Source organism: Ambystoma mexicanum, chromosome 2q (genome assembly GCF_040938575.1).
Source record: "Ambystoma mexicanum isolate Mex_15411 chromosome 2q, UKY_AmexF1_1, whole genome shotgun sequence".
NCBI classification, from domain to species: domain Eukaryota; kingdom Metazoa; phylum Chordata; class Amphibia; order Caudata; family Ambystomatidae; genus Ambystoma; species Ambystoma mexicanum.
Genome location: NC_090924.1, coordinates 1,485,536,918 through 1,485,564,058, shown reverse-complemented (window position 1 = coordinate 1,485,564,058; position 27,141 = coordinate 1,485,536,918). Strand labels below are relative to the sequence as shown.

The following is a 27,141-nucleotide window of genomic DNA, read 5'->3' as shown; positions in this document are numbered from 1 at the left end:
CGGCCGCGAACAGACGCTAAAACACCGGCACCATTACCGCATGGTGCTGGTGTTACCGCTGTCCCCATGGGAATGGTTAGTAACGGAATGCCGGCACCGGAATTACGGGACCACCGGGGCTGTAATGCCCCGGTAATTCTGGCAAGGCCGGCACCGTTAATTCCCCACGGGTCCGGCGGCAGCCCGCCGGTTTTACCGGTACAGCTACCACCAGACACGTAATGAGGCCCAATGTACCTTAAGGCCCTAAACATGGCTATAATTCAGTGGTTTCTGTTACTCATTGAAAAATTACTCTTGGTTGTGCAGGTGATTATCTGCATCTCGCAGGTGCACCCTTTTATCACTGTAGCGTGTAAGAGGCAGAAATCTGTGTGCAACTCTTCTCTCCCTTCAGTCTTCATGATTCCAGTTAATTTAGGAAAATAGTTTGGGCTCCAAGTTTTGTCACACTATGCCTCTTTGCTCAGTGCAGTATGGGGTCACTTTGAAAACATTTGCCATGGCTACTTCTAGTTCCTGGTCCACCCCTGGGCAAGAGGGGAGGAAAAAGAGTAAAGAAAAGGGGGCATTTGATAGGAGGGGCATGTGCGCGCAGAACAGGAGACAAGCAAACTCAGAAGCAAAGAACAACATTTGCAGAGCCATACATAGAACACAGAACGAGTTATTTACCTTTTGTAGCCTGTGCTTCTTACATGTTGCTGAACACAATGACACACCAAAACTGTGTACAGTTCTACAGAAAGCAAACATGATATGATCAATTCATATATAATTCTTATTGTTTCAATTAAATTCTTGAAGCAATTACAAGACATCCAGAGAAGATATATAATCAAAACGTCCAAAGAGGGAAATGCATATTTAGCCCTTCTCCCCATAACCCACCCTGCATTACATATGCATGCAAAAGGACTGACTGAAGGTTTATAAAGGAAAAGGAGGGACAATTCAATATTTAATCTAAAAAGAATCCCTTTTCACTACAAGAGTGTGGAATATCCTCTTGCCAACATACAGAAAATGTGAGGCGGTAATTACTGCATGATAGCTTGCATTGCATTTTCCATTTAAAAAATAGGCATTTGAGGTGTAAATGAGGAAGAGATCAGAGAGGAGGTACCATAGACAAATAAAGGCAACACATTCACCACTGATAACGTTGCAGAGCGGTTGAAGATGTCAAAGCTATTACCAGAATATATAAACTAAGGGTGCCTGGTAGGCCTTGATCTTCCAGGCTATCAACAACATATACAAAGCAAAATGATCAAGGCCATTGTGCCACACGAAAACTGTTTCAATCTATTTCAACTGAAGAAGCTTAAGATTGTTTATCCAAAAATATATTTTTTCATATATCATAAAGTTGAAAAAAAATTCTCATATACACATTTTACAGACCACATTTATACATTTAGACATATTTCTGTGACAAACATTGCAGGGTAATTCATAGAATCCAGCGCACAAGTAGCGGACGCGGCTGGCGCACAGCGTGCGCCTGCGATAGTCTGCGCCAGGCACGTGCGCTAAAACTGATTTCCGCGCACAGCGTATTCATGGATTTCATGCTCCCAAACCAGCCGTGGCGCAGAGAATCGCAGCGAGCCTGCAGCAGCGCCAGTAACGCCCCCAAGAACGCCCTCGCGCAAGGAAAAGCCATCAAAATCGCTAAATCATCGCTAAGGGCTGCGCTAACCCTGGACCACTTCACAGGGCAGGCAAACAAGGAAAGCAAAGCGGGCAATCTTCAAATCAGGAGTACGCGGGAAGTTCTACACGCGACTAGGCAGGGAACGTGAATTACAGGGGTACGCGGGAATTATCACACGCGAACAGCCAGGGAACGCGTATTACAGGGGTACGCGTGAAGTAGAACACGCGATAGGCCAGGGAACGTGTATTACAGGGGTACGCGTGAAGTAGAACACGCGATAGGCCAGGGAACGTGTATTACAGGGGTAAGCGGGAATTATCACACGCGAACAGCCAGGGTGCGTGTATTACAGGGGTAGCGGGAAGTTCAACACGCGATTGGCCAGGGTACGTGTATTACAGGGGTACGCGTGAAGTAGAACACGCGATAGGCCAGGGAACGTGTATTACAGGGGTACGCGGGAATTATCACACGCGAACAGCCAGGGTGCGTGTATTACAGGGGTAGCAGGAAGTTCAACACGCGATTGGCCAGGGAACGTGTATTACAGGGGTACGCGTGAAGTAGAACACGCAATAGGCCAGGGAACGTGTATCACAGGGGTACGCGGGAATTATCACACGCGAACAGCCAGGGTGCGTGTATTACAGGGGTAGCGGGAAGTTCAACACGCGATTGGCCAGGGTACGTGTATTACAGGGGTGCGTGGGAATTATCACACGCGAATAGGCTGGGTGGGCCCTCACAGGTGTACCCTGTACACCCTCCACGGCCCCTGCAGGCAGCCCACAAAACAGGGGACTACCCTGCACACCTGATCATGTTCCCCTGCACCCCCATCCACCAGGGGCACCCTCCACCAGGCCCCCACCCATGTCTCCCACCACCCCCACCCCCCAGCAGTGCAGGGGCACCTGCCAGCAGGCCCCACCCATGTCTCCCACCACCATGGGCCAAGCACGTACACGCCGTAAGTGACGCTGTACGTGTGGGCCTGTATATAAGGTAGTGTAGAACACCATTTCCTTGTACGTGCTTTTCGTGGAGAGCGAGTGGGTGAATTCTGTACTTCTTGTCGTTTCACACGCGATTTACTTCACGGCGTTTCCAGTTCGTACTCCCTGTTACCTCTGACAGCTTTTTTTCTTTTTCCTCTTGTACTGGTTTACCTGGGCCTGTTCCCTCAAACAGTGTCCCCTTCTACTGTTGTCCTGTCTCCTCAGACAGCGTACACATCTTCTTTTGGCGGGGGTGTTGCCAACCAAACGCGCTCATTTTTCACGCTCTTTTACCTGGCAGACGGTGAGTCACGCACGTATCTAACTTCTGTGCTTGCCCCGTGTGTAGCCTACCCCTTCAGAGGTCATTCTAGGCTGCGTGTGACAAGCATACGTTCATTGTGTTACTGGATGCCACAGCGTAGTGCAGGGTTTTCCATCAGCACACGTGGTCTAGGAGGGGTATTGTGCACGTTCCTTAACTTTTCTGGGGTGCCTGTGCGTTGCGTGACCCGTCATCTTTCCCCAGGGGTGTCATATAGCCTTGCCACTGCACTAGGGTACGAATACCATCTGGTACCCAACCCCTTTGACACCCAATTGCCCAGGACAATTGTGCACACCGACTCCCATACGCACAATAACATCAGTGCCATGGTTGGGAGGCGTGCAAGCCGTAAGGGTGGCAAAGGTGGCCAAGCCACACGTGGTGGCCGTGGAGGATCCACTAGGGGACGTGGTTGTGACTTGCAGGGTGCCCCTGTCCCCCCCAGTCTGGAGGACCAGTCAGGGACACCCATGCCCCCCCCCCCAGTTGAGGGTCATGTGGCTGATACCAACCCTGATCAGCCCTTGTCGGACCAGCCCATTGTGGCACCAGACCTGTCCGAGGGTGATCCCATCGCTGACATCCAGGTCAGCAGGTCCACTGCACGTGCACCGGTGCACATTGGTGTCATCAGGGCACGCGCATCTATGCCAGATAGGTCATCTGCTGGCCCCCGTAGCCAGGGTGTGGCTCCATCCACCCCACCTCTCATACACCCTGCCAAGACTGTGTCGGTCCTAGTTCATGCACCTCAGATCAGGCCTGACCCCATCCCACTACCCCCAATGCCTGCACCTACTCCCATGCTGAGTGTGCAATCCCACACACCCAGTACTGAGTCCACCACGGCTCCTGCCCCTAGTGTCCACAGCGGCGTAGGACACTCTGGATCCCCACCCCCTTCCAAGCGCAAGAGGAAGAGTGCACGTCCGGCACAGGCTGATGCCCCAGGCACGGCTGCACAGTCCGGCCCATCAAGGAAGCCAAGCTTCACAGACGCCGAACTGAATGCACTTGTTCAGTATGTGTCAGATCATGATAGGGAAATGGTCATCGTTGCAGGGTCCAAGACCACACATGCCAGACGCCAGGCACACTGGCAGACCATTGCTGACAGAATAAGTGCCCTTGGAGTAGTGAGGCGCACAGCTAGTGATTGCCAGAAGCGCTGGAATGACCTTAAGCGCAGGGCAAAGGATAAGCTGGCCTCAAGTCATGCCGCAACCTTGGTGACTGGAGGTGGGTCCCCAGCACAGGAAATAGAACTCACACCACACGAGTCCGTAGCTGGATCCTACGTCACCGAGGGACAACTCCAAGGTGTGGGAGATCTCCCTGATTACGAGGCATCATCCGGTGAGTGCACATGCATGTGTGTATTATCCATGTGCATGGTGTGTGTGTGAAGCATTCATGTTGGGTGCCTGTCAAGGGGGTGTGTGGCAGAGTTGATAGTGGCACCCATGTGCCTCATCCAGTATGTTCAGTGCAACACCATCTGCCCACAGCACTATCCCAACTGGCAACAGTGCACATATGGCCCTACACCATGGAAGTTGCCCTTGAATTGTCATTTTGTCACTACATTGTTGCTCATACTCCCCTGTCTATTCATCTGATGTCTTACATACCATTCCTATACTTTCCCCCAGCCAATCAAGTTTCATCTTCACATGCCTGACATGCAATGATACCACATGCTAATGCGTCCTCTGTATATAAATGCCAACCAACATGCTGTCATACTGTGGATGTTGCCTTGACATCCACCTCCTACCTGTGTGCTTTGGTACCGTCTGGTTTCGAGCCCCATTCCCTCACACTCCATGCTGCTCTTCATGGTCTATCTTCCCTGGCTTCTACAGTTCAGACCATCGTGCCCTACTCACGACACCTGCTTGCTAACAGTCAAATGAGGGCACCCTGCCCTCCAATACGACCCACCCTATTGCTGACAAGTGCATCTGAGCCTACTCAAAGCCAACTCTCACTGACATCTGCTCATACATGCCTTTGCCTGTCCCATAGACCCTTCACATGGTCCCTGTCCTCTCTCCTTGCTCCTCTTCCACCATCAATGGTGGGACCCGTTGGGGTGTACTCCTGGCCTCCTTCCAATCCTCAGAGGCCACAATTGATGTGCATGGTAATGGGAGCATCTCAGTCCAAGGCCCTTAGGCCAACCTCATTCTCCTTGAGAAATGCTACCCACATCTCATCAACTTCCTTTCCTCTCCTGCTGTCCCCCCTCCTCTCTCCTCATCAATCCTGCACTGCCTCCCTGCACCCTCCCATGATCCTTCTCCGCCTCCCACTCCAACTCCTACACATGCTGCACCTCTGATCTCTAGCACTCCCCGTAAGTCCTCCAAGGCTGTCAACCTCCTCCACAATTACACTCCTTTCACTGCGGCTGCATCAGGCATTCCTCCGATATCTGTCACTTACATGAGGTTATGCACCTTGACATCCTTGGTCTCATGGAAACATGTCTGACGGCCAGCTCTGTCTGCATCCTTCACACACTCCTACCTGATGTTCAGGAGACCCTCTCCTTGGCCCGCCACTACTGTGCAGGGGGGGTGTGCCCTTGGCTTCCCTGAGGGTATTCCTGCCACTGTCACTCCTACTTAGACCTACTCCACTCTGGAATGGCTTGTGTGACGTCTCTCTCTACCACACCTTGACATTCACAAACTGTGCGTACTGTGTCTGGGAAAACTGGTCAAATGTACTACTTCCTTTCTGAGTGTCCTCACCTCTCCTCCTCACTCATGTCCCCAGACACAGAAATCCTCTTCCTTGGTGCTGTACGCATCCACCTGCATGCTTGTTGACCCCCCCACGTGACCTTTCTGTGACCTCAGCAACTCCCTCTCACCCTCTAGACTCCCGTCTGTCCCTACTCATTCTGCAGGGCACACTCTTGATGCTCTGATCTCATCTGACTTTCCCCTCTCCGTCCATCTCTGCACTCCTCTCTCCTGGAGTGATCACATTCTCCTCTCCTCCCAGCTCACCCTCACCACCCCACAGGCAAAGCCACCCTCACCACTGTCACACACCTTCTTGGTATTCCAACCCATGAAGTGTGTGTCAGTCGAGGCTCATGCTGCCAAAATCTCCCCCCCATCCAGCTCCCCCTTAGGCTCACTCCCATCCTGACAGGGCCCACTCCATGCTCCACTCTATGTCAGGTACACTGGATGTCTTTGCCACGGTCATGACCACCTGTCTGAAGCCCCATGCCAATGCAGAGTCCTGGCATGACTCGGATCTTGTGAACCCAGACCACAGGTGCCGGGTGGCAGAGAGGGAATGTCCTGCATCATGCTCATCCTCTGGCAAACTGGCCTGCCACATGCTCCAAAGGCAATAGCGCCTCACCCTTTTCACCAAGATGAGATCCCCAATCCAAGGGCACATATCTGCGGCATGTGACAACTCTGCAGGACACATAGAAATCTGCAAGGACCTTGCCGAGCCAGATGCAGTGTGTACCTCCCCTGTCCCCTCCGAGCCCACAGCACTGCATGATTGTCTCTGTACCCCTATAGGCCACCCCCCCAGCACTTGTCTGCGCCTAACACCATCTGCCCTTGACGTTAAGTCCTACTTACCTTGTACAGCACTTCCAGCCGCCACTTCCCCTTGCACTTCATTGTGCCACCCACCCCTGCACTTGCGTGACATGAATGACACCAGCACCAGTAGGATTGTTGACTGGCATCCCCTACTGCCCCACCACCCCTCAGTGCTCCGCTGTACCTTCATACATTTCTGGACCGGTGCTTCACGAATGCTATATGATTCCTTTACAGGTGATGGGGAGGTGGAATCTCATTGTTTACTGCATTTTGTTGATGTAGACAAGGCACTGTGCATCGTGGCCAATTTGGACTAGCAGATCCATGTACAACATGTTAACTTATTGATGTGATGATGCAATGTCAGGACCAGAGTGGTTGAAATCCAAAAAAGTTGCCCTCCTCTCCCTCTTCACTTGGTGGCTATGTCACATGCCATGTGTGTGATGGCATGTGCCTTTGACATGGCAATCACCGGCCAATGTGTGATGGCAGTGCTAGGCAGCATGGTGAGCAGGCGTTGCTCTCCAATCTGTACATTGTATGCCCTGAGCCTCCCCTACAGACCCAGTGATGGTGAATGCATAGGAGGTCTCCCAGTCATGTGGGACATGTGTCGTAGAACTACTGCCTCTGTTGTTCATCAGCCCTTGTTGCATGCCATGGTGCTAATGCCTGTTTCCATTTTTCTCTTTCATGTCTTTGCAGGGGACGAAGCACTTGTTGATGCTGGGGATGTGGTGGTTGAGCCGTCCCAGGAGGGCAACCCGGGCCGACCTTCCACAAGTGAGGGACGTGGTGTGTTTGTGGGTGAAAACCCACAAGTGCTGCAGGTCGTGCTGTCGAGGGGTGTCTCTGGGGGTTCCTCCCCCGAGCAGTATTCAGGTGTAGACTCGGAGGATGACACCTATGTGCAGTCGCAGGTGAGTGTTCTTGGGAGAGAATCTCCTCTGTCCGACCCACCTGCAGCCGGGCCATTGCCCTCAATGGGGATGTCAGTGTCGGCAGCTCAGCCTCCGGTGGTTACGGATGCAGGGCCACACCACACAATCTCTGATCCTGTTCCTGGGGCTGCAGATCAGAGAGGGAATGCAGTCCTGCAGCCTGAGGCCTTGCCGGCACAGCAAGGCGCAGTCCGCCTTGCCCCAGGCAGGTGTGGTGCCCGTCAACGTGGTGGCCGTATGCCACCTGGCAATACCGCTTGGGAGCAATCCATCTACGGTATGGCCAACCAACAGGCAGCATCATCCGAGATGATTGCACAGGCCATGGATAGGGTGGCCACTTCCATTGTCCCCCCAGAAAGGCTGATGGAGCGACTGGAGCAGGCTACAGAGTCCATCTGCCAGGCACACAGGGAGGATATGTTGGCGTCCAACAAGGACAGGCGGGCGGCACTGGCGACTCTGCGGGAATCACTTTCCATGGAGTCCCAGCGCCACAGGGAAGGCCTGAGGGAAGAATTCCATCACCTCAGGTCGACCCTGTTAGAGCTTGAGGCTTCATCCCATAGTAGGACAGAGGAGCAGCTGGAGCGTCTGACACGGACGCTCTCGGCCGAGATGCAGGCAACTCGTGCGGAGGTCAGGTCATCCCGGAAGTTACTGCATGGGGACCTCCGCATGATTATAACCCAGAACCAGAACTACCAGACCCGCCTGCTTGCAGCCATGGAGGAGCAAACTCGTGCTTTGCGTGGGCTGCCTCCCATTGTCACACCATCTTCTGAGGCAGCTCCCCCACCTCCTGAGTCAGCTGCAGGGTCTGGCCAGAGCGATAGCGACTCATCTCCCACAACAGAGTAGGCGTGTGGGCCACGAGCCTATGGGGTGTTTTAGTTTCCCATGATCCACACAGGTGGATTGTGGCGTGCATCCTGTCCTCGGACCTCATAGGTGGCCCCCCCCCCCGCCGGCCCTTTCATGGCCATTTTTTCTCAATTTTTTTTTTCTTTTCCAAGAGTGTTGCCTTGTGTGGGTACCTGGGCATACACTGTATTGTGGCTGGGCACATGCAGGCTTGTCCTGAGTTTGGTTTCGATGCTTGGGTACCAGACATCCACACCCCTCCTGCTTCCGTTTCCATGGGCTTGCAAAGGGTGTGCCCAAGTGACAGCAAATTACACGGTGACATTGGACTCCCATGAGCTGTTGGCCAGTCCATAGTCAATACTGTGTAGACATTCATAGTGTACATTGTTGTTGCACCTAACTATGCATGATGGTTTGATATGTGCCTCTACTTACATATGTTGCTCATGTTTTGCAGGTATTTCACACAGTTCTTCACACGGGCATACTCTCTGGAGTCAGACTACATGTCGGTAGATGTGCACTGACACTTTTGCGTGGCGCCATCACTGTACATCTGGACGGTGAGGACATACCAGCAGAATCAGGTAATGAGACTACCATTGATTACATGCATTGTGTCTTGTTTGGGTGGGCTTCAGGGTGGGTTGGTGTGTAATTTGATTGAAATTACTCTTACACAGGTGTGTAGTAGTGCCTCCAGCGTGGTTAGCTGTTCAAGTGCGGCTATGTTCCATTTGGGGCACTGCTATTTGTGACACCGGTGTCATGTTGTGATGGCCAGTTTGTTTGCTCTCACATACCATGACATGGTGTCCTCAGTGGCGGGACTGCGAAGGGAATGGGTGACATGGCAATGTTGTCATGTAGTGAATCGCCTGTGGCAATGCATATTTGATTGATGGAGTTGTGTCTTTTCGTTGTGATGCATTGCTGGTGTATGTGTAGGTAGGGGTGCACACATAGTGACACTTCCATGTTAACAATCTCAGGCTGATGTGTATCTGACAGTTTATTGTCAAGTAATTTTGTGACATTGTCAGGTAGTGTCATCATTGATTGTCAGATGGTATGTGCCAGAGCAGTGTGCACTAGCCAGCACTGTGATTCCTAGGTGAAGAAGTTGGCCACCAGTTGCGTACGGGCTGCCACCCCCCGTGCCCTTTCCCCTCCCATGCGCAGCGGGCGTGCATGTGGTTGTGGATGTGGGGGCACCACCATGTCCACGGGCAGGCCCCGGCGTGTTGCAACGTTGTGCAGGACACATGCTGCCACTATGATCCTGCACACTATTCGGGGAGCATATAACAGCTGCCCGCCAGAACGGTCAAGGGAGCGAAAGCGTGACTTCAGCACTCCGAATGTGCGCTCCACTATGCCCCGTGTTGCAATGTGGGCTGTGTTGTACCTTACCTCGGGTGGCGTGGTGGGGTTCCGGATTGGGGTCATCATGTGGGGGCTGATAGGGTAGGCACTGTCCCCTGCGGAGGTGGTGATGGGTATCATTAGTGGTGTTGTGTCATGACCCAGTATCTGACATGCATGCATGTGCAGTGGCATTCATGCTCACCAAGCAGCCATGTATCTCCATGCTGGCCAGCCTCTAGGTCCCGGCATAGGGTAGACATTCTGTAGATGAAGCTGTCGTGGGTGGACCCGGGATAGTTGGCATATACTGATGTGATTATTCCCTTGGCATTGCATACAACTTGCACGTTGATGGAATGCCAGTGCTTGCGGTTTCTATAGATGTGCTCTGTTGCCCTGGGTGGACGTAGAGCCACATGTGTGCAGTCAATTGCACCAAGCACTTTGGGGAATTGAGCCACACCATAGAATTCCTGGATGCACGTCCGCCTTTCTGCATGAGTCCTGGGGAGATATATGTGCCTGCGGACTGATGGCCGTGCAGTGATGATGTTCAAGACCTGGTGTAGGCAGCGTGACTGCGTGGCCTGTGACACACCACCCACTATGGCACTTGTCCGCTGAAAGGATCCAGTGGCCAAGAAGTGCAGTACATTCAGGACCTTCTGCAGGGGGCTGAGTGCTTGGGAGCACAGGGTGGGTGATGTGAGGTCATCCTCCCACTCACTGACCAGGTCCAGTATGATGTGTGCTGGAAACCTGTACCTCCCATACACCTGGTCATCAGGCATCCCGAATAGGCTGGTTCTGGGTGTGAATATTCTGGCCCTGACTCTCCTCCTCCTCCTCCTTTGGTAGCCCACTGCCACTGCTGCTAGGAACGGTATGTTCATCCTGGCATCTGGCTTGTTTATTGAAAAGTGCGCAAATTAATGCCTTGCGCGTGTTCTAGGCGAGCGTGTGACCCTCGCAACCCTGGAATCTAGTTCCCACTCCAATAGCGTGTGGAAATTCCCACGCAGCAGGCATACAGGTGCGCTGACGTACTTGCGTGTGTAAGTGGCCGCGCACCCCTGAAATACACGTACATAGGCCAATGGCGTGTACGCGCACTTTTGGCCAATTACACGCGATGAAATACACGTACATAGGCCAATGGCGTGGACGCGCACTTTTGGCCAATTACACGCGATGACACTCTGACGTGCAGTATTTCCACGTGTGCTCCGTCATCACGTGCTGAGTGGGGAACGCCCGTGCGGATCACGTCAGACGCGCTTACGCGGTGAGGGACTCTGGTCCAATAGAATCGCGTATGCGTGCTGACGCACTTACGCGCTAAGGGCCTTTCCTCGGATTTCACGCTGACGTGCAGGAATTTCACGTGCCAAATCACTCCGTATCAAGCTGGCCACCCGAAAACACACGGAACACCACGCTCCTGCCCAGAAGGCCGAGTTACTGCCCCCCCAGTGCCCTGAGCAGCCTCCCACGTGCTATCTGCTGCTGCCTGCCTGCCTGCCTGCCTGCTGCCACCGTGCCCTGCCATTTGGTGCCTGCACATCAGCCATCTGCAGGGGTCCAGTTGCTGTGTCCACCCCTGCTGGAACTGAAGACTCCCAACTGGGATTACATCGCTCCACAGCCCAGCCCCAGGACCCAGTTGCCCACCCACACCTGCCTCTGGGGTTGCCATGTCGGGCACTTCCACATCTGGCACCAGTGGCAACCCCAGGCCAGAGGGGCAGAGGGGCACCAGCTTCACTGCCACCGAAGTTGGTGTCCTGGTGGAGCATGTCCTGGGGCAGTATGATGCCCTCTTTGGATCGTCCCGCGCCAGCAAGGAAGGACGGGAGAGGATCTGGCCCAACTGTGTGGTTGCCATCAACGCGGAGGGGGTGGCAACCCGCAACGTCCAGAAGATCAAGAAGCGCTGGGAGGACTTGAGGTCCAGGACCCTTGTGAAGGCCCGGCGCCTCGTGGAGGGGGGCCGGGGCCGCATGAGTTCCATCCAGAAGAGGGTCCTGGAACGCGTACGCCCAGCGCTCCACGCCCAGGTCCTTGAGAGGGAGGCCCGTCTGGAGTTGAGCGGTAAGTGTGCAAGCATTACTGTGTGAGACAGGGCATGTTGCGGTGTGCTGGTTCTATGATACTTGCCTGTATGTGTGCCATGGGCCATGTATGCATGTATGTGTGCAGGGACATCATGGTAATGCATGTGCGACCAGTGATGTGTGACCCACATGGTTGTTGCATGTGTTGAAATGCGGCATGGGGAGCCCTATGCAGATTTAGGACATGAGAGCATGCCAGTCTCTGTACCTGGACATGGATGGGGGTGAAGGATGGGTGCTGATGCCAGGTACATATATGGTAGCCATGTCTGTGTGCCTGACCTGCGTGTCTGTGACTTGTGCATGCCATGGATGCATGACACATGTGTGTGACAATGCACAGATTCAGTGACGCACCCAACTTACCCTTGTTTCGCCTGTGTTCGTTGTGTTTGGGGCCAGATGGATGTGACTGAGGTGAAGTGTGTGCATGTGATATGCATGAGCCATGATGCATGTGAGTTACATATCATTGAATGTTTCAAGAGTCAATTGGACATGCATGGAAATGTGCATGGCATGCACCATGCCTGTTACTGTGTGTGTTTTGCCTGGACTGACCCATGTGTTGTGGAGGGACATGATGGAAGTGTACTTTGACAGGGGTGCTCATCTGCTATTGCTTCCTGTCTAGGGGACCATTGTACAGTAGCCTGATGCTTGTGTCCTTTGTCTCCCTCTACGCAGCGGCTAGTGAAGAAGAGGGCGGAGACGGCGCTGTGGAGCAAGGCGGCGGGGATGCCCCCACGGCTGCAGCGGAAGGGGTGGGTGAGCCCCCACAGGGGCCTGCTACGGCGGGAGACGGTGAGGAGCCATCCAGGTTGGTGGTTTGCACAGAGGAGGAGGAGGCCGACACTGGTGCACACATGGGGCCTGGTGGGAGCATCCCTGCTGGTGCAAGTGGTGCAGTCCAGGGCCAGGGGCAGGAGGCAGCACAGGTCACCGTGGAGGTGCCTGTGCATGTCGCTGTCCCTGACCCTGTGAGTGCACCACCATGCACCAGCAGGGATGCCCCGTCCCAGGCCCGTCCGCAGGTAGAGGGGATGTCCATGTCAACTGACTCCCCTCCACCTGCGGCCGTGGGAACCCCTGGCCGCGTGGAGCAGGTCCTGATTGGGGTCGCGATGCGCACGGCTGTGATTCGTGATGACGTGCGTGCTTCCCGGGAGGAGCACGCATGTCATCACGAAGTGCACCGTGCCGACGTGGCCCAATTGGGATCGGCCATGTTCGGGGGGTTCCTGCATGTGTTGGCCAATCTGACGGCCCTCTCCTCCTCTGTGCAGGCTATCCACCGGTCGTTCTCCTTGCCATCTTCCGGCCCAGATGCCACCATGGCCCCCTGTGGACCTGCCCCGACCAATGCAGCCAGCTCGGTGGGGATCCCATCCCTGCCACAGTTGGGAGTCGGAGGTCCAGCAGGGGTGGACAACACAGCAAGTGGACCCCAGCAGATGGAAGATGTGCCGGCATCATCGGGCAGGGCACGTGCACAACGGCGTCGGTGGTTACCATCAGCCTGGATGCCGTCGTGCTGGCAGAGGCAGTGGCGTCGGAGGCAGCAGCGGGCTCGACGTGGGAGGCATCATGGCTCAGGGCCATCAAGATCAGAGGGGCAGGCATCGGCCGGAGGGCAGGGCAACCCTGGCATGGCGGTGTGTTCTGTGTGGGAGGAGTTTGGCCAGCGGATAGGTGCGGAGCGGCAGCGGGCGGAAGAGGAGCGGCTCGCCATGGCCAGGGCGGAGATCTCCATGCGTCGGGCATTGAGGCGGGCTGAGTGCCTCGAGGAGGCTCGCAGGGATTTTGGTGAGCACATGGGGTTGTCCCTGCGAGACCTCGGGGCCAGGACTGAGTCCCGCCTCCAGGACATTGACATGGAGTTCGAGGATGCCCTGGCCAGCATCACCAAGTGAGCCGCAGGACTAGCCCGCTGCCTTTGTATATAGTTTTTTAGTTAGTTAGTGCTAGGTTTCCTTTATTTATTTTTATTATTTTGGACCGCTCAGACAATGGCCACTTTTTTGTACATATTTTTTTAATTAGTTAGTATTAGGTTTCATTTATGGTGTTGGGCTCATGGACCCTGGAACATTCCTGTATATATTGTTATTTTTTGGGAGATACATTTTTTTATTTTCTTATTGTTTACACCATGACGTAATGGTTTTTCTTTGATTTCCTACTACATGGTTTTGGTTAGGACAAATTCTATTGATTTTTTAATCCTTTGTTTTTTGGTTTATCATTTTTGTTCTCGGACATGGACCTTTTATTTACTTTGCCACATAGTTGTATGTTTTATTAGTTTACTTATTTTTTGTTTTTAATACATTTTTATATTATCTTACACTTGTGTCATTTTCTCTTTGGTTTCTTACATGTCATGATATGGGTTTTGACATTCACTTGCACCCATTGTGTATGTGTGTGTGACGGACATGTGTTCTTTTGCATACTTGCCTTTGGGGTTGTGTCATGTGATTGCATTCACTATGTGGGTGCATGCAATCCTTGCCTGGGTGTTTGTGCTGGGTATGCTGGCCATTACTGCCATGATTGTGTATCGTCAGGACCTGGGGCCAGGGGGACATGGGTGGGGGCCTGGTGGAGGGTGTCCCTGGTGGATGGGGGGTGGGGGTGGTGGGAGACATGGGTTGGACATGGGTGGGGGCCTGCTGGCAGGTTCCCCACAGTGCTGGGGGTGGGGGTGGTGGGAGACATGGGTGGGGGCCTGGTGGAGGGTGTCCCTGGTGGATGGGGGGTGGGGGTGGTGGGAGACATGGGTTGGACATGGGTGGGGGCCTGCTGGCAGGTTCCCCACAGTGCTGGGGGTGGGGGTGGTGGGAGACATGGGTGGGGGCCTGGTGGAGGGTGTCCCTGGTGGATGGGGGGTGGGGGTGGTGGGAGACATGGGTGGGGGCCTGGTGGAGGGTGCCCCTGGTGGATGGGGGGTGGGGGTGGTGGGAGACATGGGTGGGGGCCTGGTGGAGGGTGTCCCTGGTGGATGGGGGGTGGGGGTGGTGGGAGACATGGGTGGGGGCCTGGTGGAGGGTGCCCCTGGGGGGTGGGGGGTGGGGGTGGTGGGAGACATGGGTGGGGGCCTGCTGGCAGGTTCCCCACAGTGCTGGGGGTGGGGGTGGTGGGAGACATGGGTGGGGGCCTGGTGGAGGGTGTCCCTGGTGGATGGGGGGTGGGGGTGGTGGGAGACATGGGTGGGGGCCTGGTGGAGGGTGCCCCTGGTGGATGGGGGGTGGGGGTGGTGGGAGACATGGGTGGGGGCCTGGTGGAGGGTGTCCCTGGTGGATGGGGGGTGGGGGTGGTGGGAGACATGGGTTGGACATGGGTGGGGGCCTGCTGGCAGGTTCCCCACAGTGCTGGGGGTGGGGGGGGTGGGAGACATGGGTGGGGGCCTGGTGGAGGGTGTCCCTGGTGGATGGGGGGTGGGGGTGGTGGGAGACATGAGCAGGTGTGCAGGGTAGTTCCCTGTGGTGTGTGCTGCCTGCAGGGGCCGTGGAGGGTGTACAGGTAATGCCTGGGAGCACACAGCCAATTCGCGTGTGGAACTTCCCGCGCACCCCTGAAATCCACGTACCCGGCCATATCGCGTGTGGAACTTCCCGCGCACCCATGAAATCCACGTACCCTGACTATTCGCGTGTGGAACTTCCCGCGCCCCCCTGAAATCCACGTACCCGGCCATATCGCGTGTGGAACTTCCCGCGCACCCATGAAATCAACGTACCCTGACTATTCGCGTGTGGAACTTCCCGCGCACCCCTGAAATCCACGTACCCGGCCATATCGCGTGTGGAACTTCCCACGCACCCCTGAAATCCACGTACCCGGCCATATCGCGTGTGCAACTTCCCGCGCACCCCTGCAATCCACGTACCCTGACTAATCGCGTGTGGAACTTCCCGCGCACCCCTGAAATCCACGTACCCGGCCATATTGCGTGTGGAACTTCCGGCGCACCCCTGCAATCCACGTACCCTGACTAATCGCGTGTGGAACTTCCCGCGCCCCCCTGAAATCCACGTACCCGGCCATATCGCGTGTGCAACTTCCCGCGCACCCCTGTAATCCACGTACCCTGACTAATCGCGTGTGGAACTTCCCGCGCCCCCCTGAAATCCACGTACCCGGCCATATCGCGTGTGCAACTTCCCGCGCACCCCTGCAATCCACGTACCCTGACTAATCGCGTGTGGAACTTCCCGCGCACCCCTGAAATCCACGTACCCGGCCATATCGCGTGTGCAACTTCCCGCGCACCCCTGCAATCCACGTACCCTGACTAATCGCGTGTGGAACTTCCCGCGCCCCCCTGAAATCCACGTACCCGGCCATATCGCGTGTGCAACTTCCCGCGCACCCCTGCAATCCACGTACCCTGACTAATCGCGTGTGGAACTTCCCGCGCACCCCTGAAATCCACGTACCCGGCCATATCGCGTGTGCAACTTCCCGCGCACCCCTGCAATCCACGTACCCTGATTAATCGCGTGTGGAACTTCCCGCGCACCCCTGAAATCCACGTACCCGGCCATATCGCGTGTGCAACTTCCCGCGCACCCCGGTATACACGCACACGTTTAGTTTTTCTCTCAGCGCGTGTCTGTGTTTGTGGGTACCCCTTTGTACGTCATTTGTCCTGGAGGGCCACAGTATTGGACATTGATCATGTCTGTATATAGGTGCTATTTGTTGGCGCACCTTTTAGCGCACATTTCTTGCAGGCGCAGAGACGCTACCGCCTGCTTTCTTGTGGCGGTCGTGTTTGTGCCTGTTTGTGCCTGTGCGCTGCTTTGAGCGTGCGCTTTTTTGCCCTATTCTATTCCATGAATACGTGTTGTATGCGAGCGTGTGGGCGTTCCGCGCACTTGCCTCCTAAACTTTCCCCGTGCCGCCCACATTCTTCCCCATTCCGAGTGTTGTGCCCCATTTTATTCCCCATTCCGAGTGTCCCGCCCTGTGTTCCGCCTACTTTAGAGCTGTGCGCTGCGCTCGGAGTGATAGCGCAGTGGCCGTGGCGCACGACGTTGGTTGACCTGTGCGCCGGCCTGCGCCGCGCGCTTTTTCAGCGCACGTCCTCTGCTTTTCTTGCGCACGGACTTCCATGAATCGACGTGCGCTGGTTTCCCTGCGCTTTTCGCTAATTTTCGGCGCAGCGCACGTATTGGCCCCTCTGCGCCGGGATTTTCGGCGCACATTTATTCCATGAATCGGCCTGCTAATTTGGTTTTCCGACACAAATACCAATGCTTACAACATGAGACCTATATTCAGCATAGATCCAACATATATATGTGAATTGTGAACAGAAAACCTGCTTTATTAAAGAGACCTTTCCAACCTGGTTTTTACTTTTTCCTATATATATATATGTGACCTGCATGTTGTTTACAGCGTTGCTATAGTTGCATAGAAAGTCGACACAGTGGGTCTCATTATGAGCCAGACCAGACGTTCATACCGGCACCCGCGAGCTGACCAGGATGCTAACAACGGACATGTAATTAACGGTCTGTTGTTAGCATCCTCTCCATTCCCATTGAGCCATATGGGGGCTCGAATGGGAATGGAGATGTACCGGGTCCAGGTCCCGAGAAAAGGGAATTGTCTTTTTTCGGGACCCGGACACTAGTTTGGAGACAGCCATGCGGCTAAGAACGGCATGGCTACTCGTAATGAGGCCCAGTGTGTTTCGCCCATCTCTTGAACCTTAACTGACGCTCCTATCAGTCACAGCCTTCATCAGGATGTGACCCATTTTCAATACAACCAAATGTATTCAATGTCTACAACAAAGGGAACAGATATGTATTTACATGTTAAAAAAGGGAACAAACTTGTGTCATATAATTTCCAATAGGCCAAATCAATATGTCTACGTCTATTTAGCTGTTTTTATAAGATTGTGAAGTACTCCCCACCTTGAGTAGTAGCCAGACCACAAGTTGGGATCTAAATAGCCCACTTGATTAAATTCAGTATGGAGCAGTAGATCACCCAAGCCTATAGATAAATAAAGGATGTGCATCAGGTATTAAAGACTCTTCAATATTACAAATCTCTCAGTCCACAGGTTTATCCCGGATGGCTTACCTGCTCTGTGGAGGCTGATCTCACTGGACGCTGACCTCTACTTCTCTTAGATGTAGGTGCTCCTAAGAGTGCTGTGGAGCTGTAGAATGCGCAACATCTTATTTGTATAATGAAAGAAAGCTCCAATTAGCATATTCTGAAGGATTTTATTCCTAAAAAGCGCAGGTGTGCAGATAGGTTGTGTGTTCTCTCCTCGCAACCTTGTCTCAGAATGGAGTGGTCGGTCCCAACCCCTGTATACAAATTACTATTCCACTCTCCAACCATGGGGACCAGTTTCCTCTGAGCCTTCGTGGAACCAGTCCCTGCAGGGAGAGGACTCTACTGCCTATCATAGCGGGCACTGGACTGCCTGACCTCCTTCCTTACTGACCGCTCCACTCAATTCATCTTTGGCACCTTTTCCTCTCCTACTTCCTTCTCCTCTTGTTGTGTCCCCCAGGGCTCTATCATCTTGCCCTGGCTCTTTAACATCTACCTTTGTCAGCTGGCACTCCTTATATCCTCATTCTCCCCCAAATTCCATTGTTATTCAGGCGACACACAACTCTTCTTCAAACTTCCTGCTGACCCTCTTGCACCTTCCATCATCCCCGACTGCTTTTCTGCCATCCATGCCTGGTGCACTTCCAATGATCTCAAAACAGAGATCCTTCCAATTGAGAACCTTGCTCCTGACTTCTTCCCTTCACTCTGGCCTCCCTCCATGGGCTCTCCTCCTGCTCCCTCATCTGAAGCCACAAATCTTGGAGTTATCTTCGACTCTTCTCTCTCCTTCCTACCTCACAGTCAGGACATTGCCAAGAACTCCCACTTTCAGCTCTTCCTTCTCAAAGGAATTCTACCTTTTCTCACCTTCAGCCAGAAGCTCAATGTTACCTGAGCCCTGGTCCTCTCTAGACTTGATTAATACAATAGCCTCCTCCTTAATCTTCCTTCTTCCACTCTGCATCCTCTCCAGCTAATCCAGAATAGGGCAGCAAGACTTATCCTTGGCCTCAAGCCCAGGGACTGCATCTCTCCTGCCCTAAAATGTCTTCACTGGCTCCCGGTTGCTTCACAGATTAAATTCAAATCCCTCTGTATCATCCACAAGGATTTCTGGGCCCAGGGACAACACTATCTGCAACTCTATCTTATTAAATATTCCCCCTGTTGACCCCTGCGCTCCTCAGGCACCAACTCTTTATGTGTAAAACGTTTCGCTAAACAGAGGGCAGGAGGTCGATCTCTTTCCTCAGCTGGCTCCCTTCTTTGGAAAAACCTCCCCCTCCCTCTTTGTCTTGAGCAGGACTTTCTTAAATTCTGGAAGCTCATCAAGACTTTCCTCTTTACCTCCGCCTTTCCCCCATTCTCCTCTGCTAATCTCACAGTTGCTTGTTTGGTGTTCAGGGCCCTTATGCATCCACAGAGCCCTGACCTCCCACACCAAATACCCCCCAGCTTTTGTCTATCCTCAGCACTTGCCTCTGCTCACCCTCCACCCTGGAGGCTCACACTTACCTTACATTGCACTTCATTTGTTGCTCACGCATGTACACCACAGCACCTATCCCATTACCCCTCCCTTCTGCACTTGCACGTTCTAAACACTCACAAGGCATAGTAGCTCGTCTCCCCCTTCCTACCTCCCAATTTATTAATATTCATATGTTTTTCGATTATGATATGATATGGCATTTGTAACGCGCCTATACACAAGTGTTTCAAGGCGCGACGAGGCAGGGAGGGGGAACAAAGGGAAGACAGACAATGATCCTACTAGGCCCGGTGTCATTCAGATCGCGCAAGTGCATGGGTAGAGGGAAGGGAAAAGTGCAAGGGGAAAGGGAGGGGGGAAAGTGCAGTACGGGGCAAGTAGAATAATAATAAATAAAATGGCCAGCTAGTGGCAAGTGCAAGGTAAGTGCAGAACAAGTGCTGGGAAGGGGGCTGTAGGGATACAGAGAACAGTCCAGCAGTGTAGGGGTTGCCAGTGCAAGTGGAGAGTGACTGGGCCAAGGATCGAGATCGGTGAGAGTGGCCCAGTTGCAGATTCAGTGCAGTTTCAGTCAAGAATTAGCAGGGGAGAGGGGGAGAGAAAGCAGAAGCAAAGAGGAAGGTTTTGAGGTGCTTCCAGAACCGGAGATGGTTCTCCTCAAGTTTAAGGGGGGCAGGAAGGCTGTTCCAGAGGGAGGCCCCTGCCGCGGAGAGAGATCTACCCCCAACTCGTTGCTTGGAGAAGCGGCTGACCCTGAGGGAGTTGGAGGCGGATGAGCGAAGAGCTCGAGAAGGAAGATATTTAGGAAGAGAGAGTTGAAGGTATTTAGGCCCCAGGCCCCAGAAGGCCTTGTGGACAATGCAGAGGGTTTTAAACTTAATCCTCGCAGCCACTGGGAACCAGTGTAGGGATTTCAGTCCTGGAGAGATACGGTCCCTGGGCTTGAGGCCAAGGACAAATCTCGCAGTCCTGTTCTGGATAAGTTGCAGAGGGCGGAGTGTAGAGGCAGGCAGATTTAGATAGCGGCTGTTACAGTAGTCCAGCTTCGAGAGACCCAGGGCTCGGGAGACAGTGAGCTTCTGGGGGAAGGAGAGGAAAGGAAGAATACCTCTGAGGAGGTGCAGCTGGTAGTGTGACTTCTTAGAGACGTCAGATATGTGAGGAGAGAAGGAGAGGGTGGAGTCGAAGGTGGCCCCGAGGTTTTTTGCCTTGCAGGTAGGAGCAGGAAGAGGGCCAAGAGAGGCCAGCCAGAGAGCTGCAGGGAAGGAGGGAGTGGGTGTGCCGATGAGTAGAATCTCAGTCTTACTGGCATTAAGGCAGAGGTCATTGGCGGCACACCATTCCTGGATAGTAGACAGACAGTCAGAGATGAGGGACGGAGAGGAGGCGGCCGAGGGTAGCCTGAAAATGAGCTGGGTATCATCCGCATAGCACTGAAAGTTGGGGCAGAGAGCGGCGATGCGGTGGGCAAGGAGTGCCAGATACTGGTTGAACAGCCTGGGAGAGAGGTTAGATCCCCGGGGGACACCACAGGTAGAGAAAAAGATGTCAGAGAGGAAGGACCCCAGTTGGACCTGGGAGGGTTGATTGGAGAGGAAAGAGGTCAGCCACGCCAGAGCCTGACCAGTTGATTGTTTTTACATCCCCCATGTCCCCTCGCTGTAGCCCTGTGGGCATTTTGAAACAGTATTTACTTCCCCAGACATTCAAGTCCCACAGTGAGGCACTTGACTTTCTCTCTTCTACTGCTGCAACTCGGACCAGCTGATCTCGCGCTCCGCGTGCACTACCATTCTGTGTTTTTCTTCTCTTCAAAAGGTTTTGCTACAAGGTAAGCCGCGTTGCAGCATATCATCTTGCACAGGCCCCAGCACCAAATGTAGCAAATCCTTTATTTTTCAATGTATTGAAACATCCTGCACTTTTGGAATACAGTAATCGCAGCGAGAACTCACTAAAAGTACATGGTTTACAAATGACTGTGTGCTTCATGATGCCCTGCATGGTGTGATCTCTATGAATGCACCATATTTTTTGTGATGTTCTATGAGAAATATAATTGAAGGTCAATTTCAGTTTCCGACGGATACAGGCCTAGCTGATTCCCCTCTTTCTCAAGATGGCTGCACTTTTCTCCATCTTTGTCCAGACAGCCTGGGCCTGACCCCCCATTCCATTGGCTGCTGTGTATTTCTTCAGCTATTCTCTGGCTCCGGGAGACGGGAGCCGGCCCAGACATCCAAGGCCCACATCTAAGGCCCCTGTATGCTCCCTGTCTGCTGATAGTACACTCTCTGGGGACTGCTTGCACCCCCCCACCTGGAACACTCAAGATGCTGTTCCCACACTCGTCAGTGGAACATGGACTACCATACATTTTGCACTTCCATAACAATGGGTTAGTTCCCTCCAACTGGACATTTTCCTATCCCCTTTGACTTTTCCCTCCCCCTCTTCATCTCTCCTGTCTCCATGCTTTCAGCCTGCGATTGTACTGTGTTCCCATCCACGGTTCCAAATTGAATTTAGACCTACTAACAAACCAACTAACAAACTGCATCTACCAGTGTTAACGTAGTCACGGTAAAGCAATCATAAAAATGTATGTTACAAAACATTTTCCACTGTAGAGTACTTCACAATCTTATAAAAACAGCTAAAAAGTCATGATCTACCCTTAAAAATGACTGCAGGAGACTAATCCTCAAAGCTCTAATTGAGGCCTCCTCCAAACAGGTTGGTGCTTGCCCTCCTACAACCATCAAGGACAACATTGATTCTTTTGCTCCTGCCTTGGCTGGCCTCTGCAACCTCTCTTTCGCCACTGGAGTCTTCCCCACTTCTCTCAAGCACTCTCTTGTGCACCCTGTGCTCAAAAAACCCTATGTTGACCCTTCTATTCCGACAAACATCGCCCAATCTCTATCACTCCTTTCCTGGGCAAACTCCTGGAGAAACTAGCTATCTCTCAGCTTAACCTCTACACTGAATCTGTTGGTTGTCTCCATGACCATCAATCTGGATTTAGAGCATCCAGAGGCATGGAAACTGCTCTTCTGAACAACCGTGAAAACCTGCTCTTGAATCTTGACTCTAACTCTCCTTCTGTCCTCATTCTTCTCGATCTATCTTCTGCCTTTGACACCGTAAAGAAAAACATCCTGATATCATGTCTCCATGATACCCTGAGCATCACAGATCTGGCCCTGAAGTGGCTTGCCTCCTTTTTCTCTGACCGTCACTATCAAGTGGAACTTGGAAATGGTTGTTTCTCTCCTCTATCACTCTCTCTACTTGTGGCGTCCTCCAGGGATCTAACTTATCCCTGTGGTTCTTCAATGTCTACATGGCTCCTCTAGCGCACGGGATCTCTACCTTCACCTGTAACTTTCAGTGTTATGCGGATGACACACATCTCTACTTCCGGCTACGTTCTGCCTCTTCTTCCTCCTTGCTCATTCCTGACTGTCCGCAATTCAGTCTTGGTGTGTTGCTAACAAGCTCTGCCTCAATGCCAGTAAAACAGAGATCATCCTCATTGGAAACCCTGCCCCTGCTTTCCCAATTTCCCACTGCCCAGCATCCCTTGGCCCTGCGCCCTCACCTGCTAGTGAGGCAAAAAGTCTGGGGGGTAATTTTCAACTCTACTCTCCCCTTCTCTTCTCACATCTCGGACATCTCTAAAAAGTCCCACTACCACCTGTACCTCCTCAGAGTTATTCTACCTTTTCTCACCTTCTCCCAAAGGCTTACCATCTCCAGAGCCCTGGTTCTCTCTAGGCTGGAATACTGCAACAGCCTCTTTCTCAATCTTCCTACTCCTATACTCTGTCCGCTACAACTCATCCAGAACAGAACCGCAAGACTTATCCTTGGACTCAAGCCCAGGGAAAGCATCTCTCCGGCGCTGAAATCACTCCACTGGCTCCCCGTGGCTGCTAGGATCAAAATCAAGACCCTCTGCATAGTCCACAAAACTTTCTGGGGTAGTGGCCGGGGCCCACACTATCTGCAACGCTCTCTTCCTAAATACTCTCTTCCTAGCGCCTGCGGCTCGCCTCCTCCAACTCTGCGTGTGAGCAGTTTTTCCAAACTGAGATTTGGGGGTCGAATTTTAATCCTCTGCAGGTGCCTTCCTCTGGAACAGCCTTCGAGCCTCTCTCCGCCTTGAGCCGCAGCCCCTTATATTCCGGAAACTCCACAAGACCTTCTTGTTCTTCCTCTTTCTCTCTTCCTCTCCCCTGCTAACCTCCTCTCTCTTTCTCTTCAGTTTCACTCCTACATCTCTCCCCTAACTGTCGCCCAGCTCACCTCCAGAGCCTCACAGATGCCAGGCTCCTCGCTATTCTTTGGACTTGCCTCCATGCCTCTGCACTTTGCTCAGCACTACTGCACTTTCAGCATACACTGCATGAGAGGAGTTACATCTCGGCACATAACCCTGGCCCTACTGGACAGGGCGCACGTGTTCCCCCATCCTCCTCCCTTGCACCTCCGTCTGTACACTTGCATGACCTGAATTTACTAGGCATAGGGAGTTCTGCCTTGTCCCCCCTTTGTCTCCCCTCGCCTTATCTGATTTGCCTGATACACTTCATGCACTTGCATTAGGATAAATGCCGTCAGGCCTAGTACGCTAGTTACCTTTTTGTTAGATCATTTGGAAACTTCAAGGCCTAAGCGCATAAGCGCTGTACAAATAAACAATTACAATTTCAATAACAGTGCTTTTCTACTAAAGAGAAAATGGTTTATATTGATTTTAAACAGAATGAAACCACAAGCTAAATGAATCAAAATTACAAAAAGTGCTTCTACACACGGGCAGTGTGAATATAGAGACCTTTTCACACTTCTGTGATGGTGAATGGATTCACACAAGCAGCACAGAACCATATTTCAAGCAAGAAGCTCATAAACAAGAACAACCAAAAAAACAATTGCCATAGACAGTGATGCCGAGGGTATGAAATGGTGGAGCACACCATTATGGGAAAAGAAATGCATATTGGTGTGAAAAAAAAGTCCCCAACAAACTTTAAACCAAATTCTCCTTTCACCCAAACAAACCATCCAGTGTACACATTGACATGCAGCTCAAGGTGTAACATACACCAACAAGCTTTTAAATCTTTACGACAATTCCTCAATCACTATTTGAAACTAGAAGACAAAAGTAAAATGAAAACTTTACAAACCATGGACCACATCAAAATGTTAGCAACACACCATTCTGCTATAAAGAATCTTGTGCATATACTAAACTATGCAAAAAGTCCCACTCTAGAACTGCAACATTTAAATAACATTCTCCTACATGGAACAGCCAAACAACTGCTTCAAGAAATAGAGCACATCCAACGTAAATACTTTGGAACTGAAGGTAACTTCGAAAATTGTAAACCTTTAGAAAACATTACAAAAAACCTCAAACACTAAAGTCCTAATAAAGACATACACGAAAGAAATAGCTACGTTTCAAAACACATCTGCTGAAAATCCAGACCAGGCATGTGTCTGTTGTCGCAGACATTTTTCATAAAAAGAGCACAGAAATAGTAGATATATAGCCTACAAAATGGAAGACAATGAGAAATCCCAATGGTTCCAATTAGCTGTATATCTAACAGCAGAAACTAAATACATAATAACTGACCCCTCAAGAGTGTGCACGTACCGGAACACAAAGCTTGACATTAACCAAATGCCATCACGTGCTATCACTAATAACTAAATATTCCCACTTCTGAAAGCTGTCCAACAGCTTAACTTGTATGTGATGTAAGGTAGGCATGGTATTAAACAGTAAGACTTGACACAAGTGACCACAGTTCAAGGGTGTTTATTGAATTTCAATTGTGTTTGCAAAAACACCTATCTAATCCTAAATCTAAAGATGGGAGCAAGCCACGACAATCAAATAATAATAACACAGTCCTAATGGTGTCTTGTCAAAATAAAAGGGCCTATACTAATAAACCTATTGCCGATCCTTACTACTAATTACAAATAGTGTGGGAAACAATGTTATGCAAAAGAAAAGTGTTCAAGAAATGATATGTCAGGATATTTAAGCCGTTGGCCTCCCTTCTCCACGTTGTCAGCACGGGACAAGGTGGCACACTTAGCACAGTCTCTCGCTTCTATAGCACGAGGATGCAGCTCAAATCTTACTATCAGGGCCTTCTATGCCAAAGTCTCTTTGACATTCAAAGGGCCTCATTACGACCCAGGCGGTAAGTTACCGCCTGGGCCGTGACTTTACCACCATGGCGTAAACTACGTTTACGCCATGGTGGTTGGCGGATTTACCGCCCCATTCCGAGTTTGGCGGGGCGGTAAGTCCCCAATCCCCATTTACCCTTCCCCATTCCCATTTTTGCCCCATAGGGCATAATGGGAGTGGGGAAGGCGTTAATTACGCCACCGTAAATTACGGTGGCGCAATTAACTCCATGGTCCCTTTTCGCCATGGATTTTAACACCTGCTAAAAGCAGGTGTTAAATCCGCCATGGGGCTAAGAGACCTCGTACTCAGGCGGTAAGGGTCGGCGCTGTTTATGGCGCCGTAAACCCCTTACCGCCTGAGTTGTAATGAGGCCCAAAGTCTCTTACAGAGGTGCTGATGCGACAAACAAACATTCAAAAGTTCCTTTCTCCATAGGATTCTCATGTATACCTTCTGGGGTGATTTTTGATTCACACCCGGATCCCTCTCTGCCGGGTTCAGACCCACTTTAACATCAAGCTTTAAATTGATCTCCCTCTGCCGGGCTCGGACCAACCTGCTCTACTTTTTACAAACTTGTACGTGCAGGATTTTGCTCAACCCGCCACAGGACCACTTAGATTCACAATTATTTGCTCTTTTCTCGAAGTGCTCTCTTTCTTACTTTGACTTAGCCAATTCTCAGCCGGATACCTTACAGACACTTTCAATTGAGCACCCACATGGTGCTGGACCACTCTGTCAAAGGTATTGTATCTTGGTTTCAAAGTTCATTCACTCATCAGCAGTTTATCTTCACTTGCGTATCTTATCACACGCGTTTTAACAATGTTCGTTCCAGGGCTCGCCATACAATGTTGCTGCTTGCATCCTTACCTTCAACACAGACTGCTCTTGTATTGGTCTCCCCAACTCACCAACTCACCGGCTGTGTTGCTTTCAATGAAGCAGCTTTGTTCTTGGAGCCAAGGATAGTACCATGGTGGCTGAAGATTCTCCCCACCACCTTTACTGACGCGGGAGGGCTCTGGGAATCTCCGACACACAATACAGGATTCTTCAGCCTGGTTTCCTGCTCTTACGCTTTCTATCTTTGAGGCCTCTGGAAAGTAACGGTTCATTGTCGAAAGGGCCAAGGGAACTTCCCTCCTTGAGATACCCCTTCTGTTTTGCTGTCTTTCCTCTTGTGTTAAGCTGACATTTTGGAACTGCTGTTTCCTCGTGTGTTCTGCCTTGCTCTGAGTGTAATATTTTATCTATGTGGGGAAGTGTAGTGGAAGTCAGGTGTGTGATGATCAGTAATTGCCTGACCATTGTATTGGGACATGTCAGGTATACAGTTCGGGTGTTAGACCATTTTCTCTCATAGCGGGCTGTCCGTGAGAAAGGGTTTGTGTTGTAAAAGCGAGGGGGGTAAAGTTCCCACATATCTCTAAGGAACTCATGGTGGCAACA

General features: G+C 52.0%; 1 protein-coding gene across 1 annotated transcript in view; it reads right to left on the bottom strand.

The window, feature by feature from the left end:
• The window catches only part of LOC138570306 (zinc finger protein 84-like), a 48,147-nt gene that overhangs the window by 7,679 nt on the left and 13,327 nt on the right, over positions 1–27,141 (bottom strand). Inside the window, exon 2 of the mRNA XM_069649083.1 lies at positions 676–739. The gene's annotated coding sequence lies outside the window, so the exon portion shown is untranslated. The remainder of the gene's footprint in view (positions 1–675; positions 740–27,141) is intronic.